The following is a 12199-nucleotide window of genomic DNA, read 5'->3' as shown; positions in this document are numbered from 1 at the left end:
CTATTCATGGTCCAAATGTTTTTTGTTGTTGTTTGTTTGTTTGTTTTTTAATGTTAGTGGCCTGGTGAGATGGCTCATCTGATAAAGTTGCTTGCTTCCAAATTTGAAAACCTGAGTCCAATCCCTGGAATCCACATGGTAGAGGGAGTAATAGACTCTTGAAAGTTGTCCTCTGTCCTCCATGATTATGCTGTGATACACATACACACACACACACACACACACACACACACACGAAAGAAAGAAAGAAAGAAAGAAAGAAAGAAAGAAAGAAAGAAAGAAAAAGAAAGAAAGAAAGAAGTGTTAAAAGTTCAAAAAGAAGAACTTTTAAAGTGTATTAATATAATCTGGGGCTGAGTACACAGAACACTGTTGAACTGCCTGGATAGCATTCAAAGGCCCCCTGCGTTCAATACCAAGTAACACGAAATGAGTGTGTGAGTGTGTGTGTGTGTGTGTGTGTGTGTGTGTGTGTGTGTGAAATATAGATGAAAATCTGAGTAAGATAATACAGCAAAGTCAGCCCACATGGTTATCTAGGAGATTACCTACCTCATTCCCAGGGTTGAGGCAGATGAAGAATTGAATATCCAGAAAAGACAGCAGATTGAGCCGCAGAGAGAGGGCAAGTAACAGGTTAAATTTGGGAATGTGAGGAGTCCTCAGGCTGGGAGTCTGCTTATAGGGACTCAGGGCTGGGTTTTTGTTTTAACTCAAAGAATAAGATTTTTTTTTCTAGTAAAAAAACCACACTTTATTTAGTAATCTTTCAGATTTATGCTTCTGCCAAGTGAGTGGACAGTTGTTTATATGTCCTCCTCTGATGTGTGGGCATGCCTAGAGATGCTTTTGCTTTAACAATATTACAGCCTTGCTTTTACTAATGCTCAAGCCTTGAGTAACATGTTCCCTGAGTGTGATCCCCTCTTCCTCTCTCAGGCTACTCCTCAGACTCCAGCAATGACCCGTGTCTGAGACTATGTATTCACACTGAGAACATGGAGTGGGTGTGGCTTGTACCCTTGACCCTCTGCTCCAGAAACTTCTCTGTGCAGCTGGGGTTATATATCGTGGCAATTTCTCTTCAGAATTCTGCATTTTCACTTGTAAATACCTCTTCTTGAGGCTCAGGTTATGTGATGGTGTTTTCTCCTGGCTCCAAACAGATGTGAAGCCGAGGGCCTTGGTCTTGGGTGGCACGCACAATGGAGGAGGCACTTGGCTCTTCCGGGCCAGAACTGCCAGTGTTTTTTCTTTTCTCTGGCCTCAGGCATTCCCAGCAGCTTCTCTGGTGGTTCTGGACTGAAAGAGGCTTCTAAGGAGGTCCTGGGGCTGAGAGGTGAACTCTGTCCAGAGGCTGGGGGGCTGCAGGCCCCACTCCCTGAGGCAAGCCTGGGGATAGGACGGGTTTTGGGTGGTTGGAGGCCTACTAGGCAGTGCTGCTGTCCCCTGCATAGAAGCTCTTTTTTTTGGTCTGCTTAGCTCCTTCACTCAAGGCACTGGTGTGGAGGACTACTTCAGGGTAGGGAAAGCTGCTCTGTAGGGGGTCTGACTTCTGTCCAGGGATGGAACTGCCAGCACAGAGGGGGAGGGGGAGCTTCCTCCTGTAACTTGACTGCCTCAGCTTTAGGAGAGGGCGGGGCCTGGGTGGGGCCACTGCAGTCTGGCAGAGGCTCTTTTTCCTCTGAACAGTTTGCTTCAGACTGGTCTTCCTTCACTTCCTCATCTTTATTTATTTATTTATTTATTTTATAATTTAATAAATTTTACATACCAGCCACGGATACCCTTGTTCTCCCCCCCCCCTTTCCAGCCAACCCCAATTCCCATCTCCTCCAGGGCAAAGACTCCCCTGAGGATGGAGTTCAACCTGGTAGACTCAGTCCAGGCAGGTCCAGTCCCCTCCTCCCAGGCTGAGCCAAGTGTCCCTGTATACGCCCCAGGTTTCAAACAGCCAACTCATGCACTGAGTACAGGACCCAGTCCCACTGCCTGGATGCCTCCCAAACAGATCAAGCCAACGAACTGTCTCACCCATTCAGAGGGCCTGATCCAGTTGGGGGCTCGTCAGCTATTGGTTCATAGTTCATGTGTTTCCATTCGTTTGGCTATTTGTCCCTGTGTTTTATCCAACCTTGGTCTCAACAAGTCTCGCTCATATAAACCCTCCTCTTTCTCGCCAATTGGACTCCTGGAGCTCCACCTGGGGCCTGGCCATGGATCTCTGCATCCGGTTCCCTCAGTCATTGGATGGGGTTTCTAGCACGACAATTAGGGTGTTTGGCCATCCTATCACCAGAGTAGGTCAGTTCGGGCTGTCTCTTGACCATTGCCAGTAGTCTATTGTGGGGGTATCTTTGTGGATTTCTGTGGGCCTCTCTAGCACTTTGCTTTTTCCTATTCTCATGTGGTCTTCATTTATCATGGTCTTTTATTCCTTGTTCTCCCTCTCTGTTCTTGATCCAGCTGGGATCTCCTGCTCCCCTAGCTCTCTTTCCCTTGACCCTTGCCCTTCATTACCCCCACTCACGTCCATGTTGTTCATGTAGATCTCATCCATTTCTCTGCCATTGGGCAATCCCTGTGTCTTTCTTGGGGTCCTGTTTTCTAGGTAGCCTCCCTGGAGTTGTGAGTAGCAGTCTAGTCATCTTTGTTTTACATCTAGTATCCTCCTATGAGTGAGTACATACCATGTTTGTCTTTCTGAGTCTGGGTTACCTCACTCAGGATGATTTTTTCTAGATCCATCCATTTGCCTGCAAACCTCATGATTTCATTGTTTTTCTCTGCTGAGTAGTATTCCATTGTGTATATGTACCACATTTTATTTATCCATTCTTCAGGTGAAGGGCATCTAGGTTGTTTCCAGGTTCTGGCTATTACAAACAATGCTGATATGAACATAGTTGAGCAAGTGCTCTTGTGGTATGATTGAGCATTCCTTGGGTATATGCCCAAGAGTGGTATAGCTGGATCTTGGGGGAGATGGATTCCCAATTTTTAAAGAAAGCACCATATTGATTTCCAAAGTGGTTGTACAAGCTTGCATTCCCACCAGCAGTGGAGGAGAGTTCCCCTAACTCCACATCCTCTCCAGCATAAGATGTCTTCAGTGTTTTTGATCTTAGCCATTCTGACAGGTGTAAGGAGGTATCTCAGAGTCGTTTTGATTTGCATTTCCCTGATGATTAGGGATGTTGAGCAATTCCTTAAATGTCTTTCAGCCATTTGAGTTTCCTCTGTTGAGAATTCTCTGTTTAGTTCTATAGCCCATTTCTTAATTGGACTGTTGGGCATTTTGATGTCTAATTTCTTGAGTTCTTTATATATTCTGGATATCAGTCCTCTGTCAGATGTGGGGTTGGTGAAGACCTTTTCCCATTCTGTAGGCTCTCGCTTTGCCTTGTTGACCATATCCTTTGCTCTACAAAAGCTTCTCAGTTTCAAGAGGTCCCATTGATTGATTGTTTCTCTCAGTGTCTGTGCTACTGGTGTTCTATTTAGGAAGTGATCTCCTATGCCAATGCGTTCAAGACTACTTCCTACTTTCTCTTCTAGCAGGTTCAGAGTAGCTGGATTTATGTTGAGGTCCTTGATCCACTTGGACTTAAGTTTTGTGCACAGTGACAGATATGGATCTATTTGCAGCCTTCTACATGTTGATATCCAGTTATGCCAGCACCATTTGTTGAAGATGCTTTCTTTTTTCCATTGTACACTTTTGGCTTCTTTGTCAAAAATTATATGTTCATAGTTGTGCGGATTAATGTCAGGGTCTTCAATTTGATTCCATTGGTTCACATGTCGGTTTTTATGCCAGTACCAAGCTGTTTTTATTACTGTAGCTCTATAGTAGAGCTTGAGGTCAGGGATAGTGATGCCTCCAGAGGTTGTTTTATTGTATAGGATTCTTTTGGCTATTCTGGGTTTTTTGTTTTTCCCTATGAAGTTGAATATTATTCTTTCCAGGTCTGTGAAGAATTGTGTTGGTATTTTGATGGGGATTGCATTGAATCTGTAGATTGCTTTTGGTAAGATTGCCATTTTTACTATGTTAGTCCTGCCTATCCATGAGCATGGGAGATCTTTCCATTTTCTGACATCTTCTTCAATTTCTTTTTTCAGGAACTTAAAGTTCTTGTCATATAGGTCCTTCACTTGCTTGGTTAGTGTTACCCCAAGGTATTTTGTATCATTTGTGACTATTGTAAAGGGTGATGTATCTCTGATTTCCTTCTCAGCCTGTTTGTCAATTGTATATAGGAGGGCTACTGATTTTTTTGAGTTGATCTTGTATCCTGCTATGTTGCTGAAGGTGTTTATAAGATGTATCAGTTCCTTGGTTGAATCTTTGGGGTCACACAAGTATACTATCATGTCATCTGCAAACAGGGAAAGCTTGACTTCTTCCTTTCCAATTTGTATCCCCTTAATCTCCTTATGTTGTCTTATTGCTCTGGCTAGAACTTCAGGTACTATATTGAATAAGTATGGGGAGAGCAGACAGCCTTGGCTTGTTCCTGATTTTAGTGGAATCGCTTTGAGTTTCTCTCCATTTAATTTGATGTTGGCTGTTGGCTTGCTGTAAATTGCCTTTATTATGTTTATGTATGTTCTTTATATTCATGATTGCTCTAAGACCTTTACCATGAAGGGGTGTTGGATTTTGTCATATGCCTTGTCTGCATCTAGTGAGATGTTCATATGGTTTTTTTCTTTGAGTTTGTTTGTATCGTGTATTACATTGACAGACTTTCGTATGTTCAACCACCCTTGCATTCCTGGGATGGAGCCTACTTGATTATGGTGGATAATTGTTTTGATGTGTTCTTGGTGTCTGTTTGCCAGTATTTTATTGACTATTTTTGCATCAATGTTCACGAGGCAGATCGGTCTGTAGTTCTCTTTCTTTGTTGTATCCTTGTTTGGTTTAGGAATCAGGGTAATTGTAGCCTCATAGAAGGAGTTTGGTAATATTCCTTCTGTTTCTATTGTGTGGAACAATTTAAAGAGTATTGGTATTAACTCTTCTTTGAAGATCTGGTAGAATTCTGCTCTGAAACCATCTGGTCCTGGGCTTTTTTTGGTTGGGAGACTTTTAATGACTGTTTCTATTTCCTTAGGGGTTATTGGATTATTTAAATAGTTTATCTGGTCTTGATTTAACTTAGGTATGTGGTACCTATCCAGAAAATTATCCATTTCTTTTAGATTTTCCAGTTTTGTGGAGTAGAGGTTTTTGAAGTATGACCTGATGATTCTCTTTATTTCCTCAATGTCTGTTGTTATGTCCCCCTTTTCATTTCTGATTTTGTTAATTTGGATGCTCTCTCTGTCTTTTGGTTAGTTTGGATAAGGGCTTGTCTTTCTTGTTGATTTTCTCAAAGAACCAACTCTTTGTTTCATTTTTTGTATTGTTTTCTTTGTTTCTATTTTTATTGATTTCAGCTCTCACTTTGATAATTTCCTGGCATCTATTCTTCCTGGGAGACGTTGCTTCTTCTTGTTCTAGAGCTTTCAGGTGTGCTGTTAAGTCACTAACGTGAGATTTCTCCAACTTCTTTATGTGGACATTTAGTGCTATGAATTTTCCTCTTACCACTGCATTCATAGTGTCCCATAAGTTTGGGTATGTGGTGTCTTCATTTTCGTTGGTCTCTAGGAAGTCTTTAATTTCTTTCTTTATTTCTTCCTTAACCCATTGGTGATTCAGTTGAGCATTATTCAGTTTCCATGAGGTTGTAGGTTTTCTGTAGTTTTTGTTGTTGTTGAAATCTAACTTTAAACATGGTGGTCTGATAGAACACAGGAGATTATTCCAATTGTTTTGTATCTGTTGAGATTTGCTTTGTGGCCAAGTATGTGGTTGATTTTAGAGAAGGTTCCATGGGGTGCTGAGAAGAAAGTATATTGTTTTTTGTTAGGATAGAATGTTCTGTAGATATCAATTAAGTCCATTTGAGTCATGACATCAGTTAAGTCCTTTATTTCTCTGTTAAGTTTCGATTTGGGAGATCTGTCCAGTGGGGAAAGTGGGGTGTTGAAGACTCCCACTGTTAATGTGTGGGGTTTTATATGTGGTTTAAGCTTTAGTAATGTTTCTTTTACATATGTGGGTGCCCTTGTGTTTGGGGCATAAATGTTGAGAATTGAAACTTCACCTTGGTGGATCTTTCCTGTGATGAGTATGTAATGCCCTTCTTGATCTCTTTTGATTGATTTTAGTTTGAAGTCTATTTTGCTGGATATTAGGATGGCTACACCCGCTTGTTTCTTAAGACCATTTGATTGGAAAGTCTTTTCCCAGCCTTTTATTCTTAGGTAGTGTCTATCTTTGGATTTGAGGTGTGTTTCTTGTATGCAGCAGAAAGATGGGTCCTGCTTTTGTATCCATTCTGTAAGCCTGTGTCTTTTTATAGGTGAATTAAGTCCATTGATATTGAGGGATATTAATGACCAGTGATTGTTCATTCCTGTTATTTTTTGGTGGTAGTGTATGTGTACTTCTCTTCTTTGGGGTTTACTGCTGTGGCATTATCTATTGCCTGTAGCTAGAGTTTTCCTGCCTGGGCCACAGTCAGGACAAATCTCTCTCACCTGCCGGTCCCACAGCCATTCAGACCCGACCAAGTAAACACAGAGACTTATATTGGTTATAAACTGTATGGCCGTGGCAGGCTTCTTGTTATCTACTTCTTCTATCATGAATTAACCCATTTCTATTAATCTATACCTTGCCATGTGGCTCGTGGCTTACCGGCATCTTCTCACGCTGTTTGTCATCGTGGCAGCTGGCAGTGTCTCTCTGACTCAGCCTTCCACTTCCCAGCTTTATTCTCCTCCTTGTCCTGCCTATACTTCCTGCCTAGCCAACGGCCAATCAGTGTTTTATTGACCAATCAGCAACACATTTGCCATACAGAATATCCCACAGCAATTGCCTGTGTTTTTGAGGATGTTTCTGACTTCCTTGAGTTGGAATTTTCTTTCTAGAGCTTTCTGTAGGGCTGGGTTTGTGGATAAGTATTGTTTAAATCTGGCTTTGTCTTGGAATGTCTTGTTCACTCCGTCTATGATGATTTAAAGTTTTGCTGGGTATATTAGTCTAGGCTGGCATCCATGGTCTCTTAGTGTCTGCATTACATCTGTCCAGGTCCTTCTGGCTTTCAAAGTCTCCATTGAGAGATCGGGTGTTATTCTGATGGGTTTGCCTTTATAAGTCACTTGGCCTTTTTCCTTTGCTGCTCTTAATATTCTTTCTTTATTCTGTATGTTTAGTTGTTTAATTATTATGTGGTGAGGGGACTTTTTTGGGGGTCTAGTCTGTTTGGTGTTCTATAGGCTTCTTGTATCACATAGGCATTTCCTTCTTTAAGTTGGGAAAGTTTTCTTCTATGATCTTGTTGAATATATTTTCTGTGCCTTTGAGTTGGTATTCTCCTTCCTCTATCCCTATTATTTGTAGGTTTGGTCTTTTCATGGTGTCCCAAATTTCTTGGTCACTTTGGTTCATGACTTTGTTGGCTTTAGTGTTTTCTTTGACTGATGAATCTATTTCTTCTACCATATCTTCCACGCCAGAGATCCTCTCTTCCATCTCTTGCATTCTTTTGGTTATATTTGCATCTGAATTTCCCGTTCCTTTTACTCAGATTTTCTATTTCCAGTATTCCCTCTGTTTGTGTCTTCTTCATTTTTTCTATTTCCCTTTTCAGGTCTTGGACTATTTCCTTCATCTGTTTCATTGATTTTTCATGATTTTCTTTCAGTGCTTTATTGTTTTCTTACAGGGCTTTATTGTTTTTTTTTCTGCTTTATTTGTCCTTTCCTCTAGTTTTTTATAGCATTCTTCCCATTTTTTGTTTGTCTTTTCCTTAATTTCATTTGTAATTCCTTCTATATAAGCCTCTACCTTCTTCATGATGTTATTCATAAGGCTGGTTTCTTCTGCTTCTTCCAATTTTTGATGTTCAGGTCTAGATATTGGAGGAGGGCTAGATTCTGGTGATGCTGTATTGCTCTTCATTTTGTTGTATGTACTTCTGCCTTGACGTCTGCCCATCTCCTTGTGGATTTGTTCTTGGTCTTATCAGCGCACTTGTTCCAGACCGAACTGACAGATTCAGGAAGCCTCTCTCTCTTGTCCAGGAGGGAGCTCCAGGGCGGGATGGGAGCTCTTGTCCAGATGGGAGGTCCAGGGCAGGATGGGAGTTGGGGGCTGGTCTCTAAGTGTCAGGAAGTGGCTGGGGTCTCGGGCAGATGGGCGTGGGGGCAGGGCGTGGAGATTGCAGGGTCTGCCGGGCGTCTTGGAGAAGGGGAGCCTTCCCGCTGGGGGTGGAAGGACTCCTGCCCGATGGCCAAAACCTGGGACCAAGTTGGGCAGGTCTTCCCCGGAATGACTGGTGCCCAGGGATGGAATCTAGGCTGATCCCAGGCACTTACCACTTGTCCAGATGGGAGGTCAGGGGCAGGATCTACTTCCTCATCTTTTAAGGATTCTGTTCTCACAGCTATCCTCTTGCTCTGCTGCATGAGAGGCCAACTCTTCTCCCATTGCTGAGACAGACTCATTCTCACTGGTCAACGAGAGAGCTTAGAGGCTGGTAGTTAGGTCACCAGGCTGGAGGCTGTGGAAGTTTCAACTGGGAGAGAGATGACTAAGGACCGCCTGCTGCTGCTTGACAGTCCTTTCACCACAAAGATTTTGTTGGAATGCTGCTTCTCCGATTTGCTTATCACTTCCTGGAGATGTGGTTCTAATAGAGCCAGGAAGAAAAGAGAGATGGGAGTCCTTGGCCATTCTCTCTCCAGTCAGCTTTCGCAATCAAAACCTCCTGGCCCTTCTTCTACGGTGACCAAAAGAAGATTTATTTAAATTTTCTTTGAGGTTTTAAAACATTTATCAAATATAAACTTCCAAACTGGAAAGTGGTCTTTTTAATTTATTTTTTATTTTTTTATTTTTTATTTTATTTTATTTTATTTTATTTTTTTACTTTCAGTATCATTAGGACAGTTGTTTTTATACAGTAGTAAATATGTTTCCTAGGGCTTCTGCATCCTTCCCTTTCCCCTATTGATCCTGTTTAAATACTGACTCTGTGTCTTCTAGCCATTTCTCCTTGCAACATCTTCTGGCAACAAGAAGTTGTTCTCTTAGCAGACATGCTTTCACTTCCCTGTCTACCTTTGCCCCTCTAACTCTCCTTCACAGCAAGGACCACAAATAAATTGTGTGTGTGTGTGTGTGTGTGTGTGTGTGTGTGTGTGTGTGTGTGTATGTGTGTGTGTGTGTGTGTGTGTGTAACTCTGAGTAAGATAATAGGGACAAATCCAGATCACATACTTGTTCTTCAAAATGAGTGTTACAAGCAAACTTTAAAACAACAAGAACAAGAAACAAAGCATGACGAATCATTTCCAACCATGCACCATGGAAAGCAGAGTCTAACAGCCTATATCCAAAGGATTTCATCCTGGCATGGAATATCTACTTTTTGAAAAGCAATAAAGTGATGGTTGTTGGCTAGAAGTAAGCTAAACACATTTCAAAAGTTTCACTTGGACTGAAGAGAACAGGAGACAAACTTCTCAGGCAGTTTAGATGGTGGCCCTAGAGAGGAGCAGGTCTGCTTCCTGTTCTTGACAAGCACTTCTGTTGTGACTAGAAGTTCTGTCTTGGACAGAGGCCAAAGGCACTGGATTATGTCCTTGTTGGTTTTGTTTGTTTGTTTGTTTTTATCCCTTTTCTTTTGCACAGCAACCTAGTGAACACAGCTGCCTGGAAGCTGTGTATGGTCAAATACCTCATTGGTCCTTGGATGTGTTCACCATAACCTCAGCCTAGTCACTGGAATGGAGGGGAACATAGATACCTCACAAGTTGACTTAATTTGAGTGAGCAAACCACCTCCCCTTATATTAGCCCAGTCATTTCAAAGACCAATTTACTGCCATAGTAAAAAGGCTAAACCCTAGATGAAAACCTTTCATTTGCTATCCCCACTTTGGGGCCTCCGCCCATTGTACCTGGGAATCTTAATCTTTCAATCTTCTCTTAGGACCCCTCATGCCATATGGCAGCTTTGCTTGTTGTCTCTATAATAGGTCTTCTTAAATTTATCCTTTTCATTATTCATTCAATTCATCCTTCAAGTTCTTGAGACAAAGGACCTGGGGCTGCTGACTCAGTGGAGACTTTAGTGACCGTGAACATCTGGCAAACCCTTGCCCTTGTGTTAAGTCTACCTAAGACAAGAAAATCTCCATCAGAGCTCAGCCTGGCACCTGGCCGTGGATCTCTGCATCTGCCTCCATCAGTCACTGGACAAAGGCTCTGTGATGATGGTTAGAGTATTCACTAGATTGGTCACCAGAGTAGACCAGTCCAGGCACCCTCTAGACCACTGCCAGCACTCCAAGGTGGCGTCATACTTGTGGATTCCTAAGAGCCTCCCCCAGCACCCTGCCTCTTCCTATTCCCACGATGTCCTCATCTATCATGGTATCTCCCTCCCTGCCCTCCCACTCTGTCCCTGTTCCAGCTTGACCCTCGATGAGAGAGAGGAGGGATTCTGCAGGCAGAGGACATCGAGATCATGATGGGAAGATGTGCAGAGATGACCGGCCACACTAGTGGAAGCCCATGAACTGCAGACTAGTGGCTGTGGAGCCCCCATGGGACTGGACTAGGCCCTCCGGATATGGAAGATGGTTGTTTGGCTCAAACTGTTTGGGGGGCACCCAGGCAGGGGGATCAGGATCCATCCCTGGTACATGGGCAGGCTTTTGGGAGCCCGGTGACTGTGGTGTGATGCCTTGCACAGCCTTGGTGTGGTGGGGGAGGGGCTTGGACCTGCCTAGGCTCAGAGTGCCAGGTTCTGCTGACTCCCCATGGGAGACCTTGATTTGGGGGATGTGGGGATGTGGGGTGGCTTGGGAGGGAGGGCTGGGGGGTGGGAGAAGGGAGGAAGTGGGATCTGTGGGTGGTATGTAGGGTGAGCAGAAAATTTCTTAATAAGAAAAATGAAAAAAAAAAAGAAAGAAAAGAAAAGAAAATCTTGCCGATTGGACTCCCGGAGCTCCATCTGGGGCTCGGCCGTGGATCTCTGCATCCACTTCCATCGGTCACTGGATGAGAGTTCTTTCATGACAGCCAGGGTGATCGGCTATCCAATCACCAGAGCAGGTCAGCTCAGGCACTCTCTCGACCATTGCCAGTAGTCTACAGTGGAGGTATCTTTGTGGATTTCTGGGGACCTCTCTAGCACTCTGCTTCTTCCTATTCCTCTGGGGTCTTCATTTATCATGGTATCTCCCTCTCCGTTTTCCCACTCTGCTTTTGATCCAGCTGGGACCTCCTGCTGAGAGAGAGGAGGGATTGCATGTGTGAGAGATACTGAGACCATGATTGGAAAAAGCACAGGGACAAATAGTCAAACTAGTGGAAACACATGAACTATGAACCAATGGCTGAGGAGCCCCCAACTGGATCAGGCCTTCTGGATAAGTGAGACAGTTGATTAGCTTGAACTGTTTGGGGGGCCCCCAGGCAGTGGAGCTGGTATCTGTCTTTAGTGCATGAGCTGGCTTTTTAGAGCCTGGGGCCTATGCTGGGACACTTTGCTCAGCCTTGGTTTAGGGAGGAGGGCACTGGACCTGCCTCAACTGAGTCTACCAGGCTGAGCTGAATGCCCACAGGAGACCTTATCTTGGAGGAGGCGGGAATGGGGGTTAGATTAGGGGGGAGGGCTGGGGGGTGGGAGGAGGGAGGATGGGGGAATCTGTAGCTGATATGTGAAATTAAGTTAATTATAAAATAAAAATATTTTAAAAAACCAAAAAAAAAAGAAAAGAAAATCTCCATCATTCTCAAGGACCTCTAGTTTCCCCAGTTTCTACACACTCTAACACAGATGAAAGTAAAAAGAAGTCAAATGAACTTTCTGTGATGAAAAACACAAAGTGTCATTCACTCTACGTGTGGTCACATTTAAAGACTAATAATCGATAAAAATCATCATTGCCATTACTTTCCTACCAAGCATGCTCGATAGCCCTGGCTTAAAGGAAGGTGAGAAGGGGGAGACAGAAAACTCCAAATTGCTTGGAGCTAAGGTGATATGACAATAAGTAGATATTTACCAAATTTGAAGACAAATAGGAATTAATTATAAAAATGACAACAAAATTAGAGTGT

General features: G+C 43.2%; 1 pseudogene; it reads right to left on the bottom strand.

Moving 5' to 3' along the window:
• Positions 1 to 1127: 1127 nt before the first annotated feature.
• LOC131900061 (bridging integrator 2-like) lies at positions 1128 to 12047 on the bottom strand (annotated as a pseudogene).
• Positions 12048 to 12199: the final 152 nt, after the last annotated feature.

Source organism: Peromyscus eremicus, chromosome X (assembly GCF_949786415.1).
Source record: "Peromyscus eremicus chromosome X, PerEre_H2_v1, whole genome shotgun sequence".
NCBI lineage: Eukaryota > Metazoa > Chordata > Mammalia > Rodentia > Cricetidae > Peromyscus > Peromyscus eremicus.
Note: the sequence above shows the minus strand (reverse complement) of the source record. Positions and strands in the feature narration are given on the sequence as shown.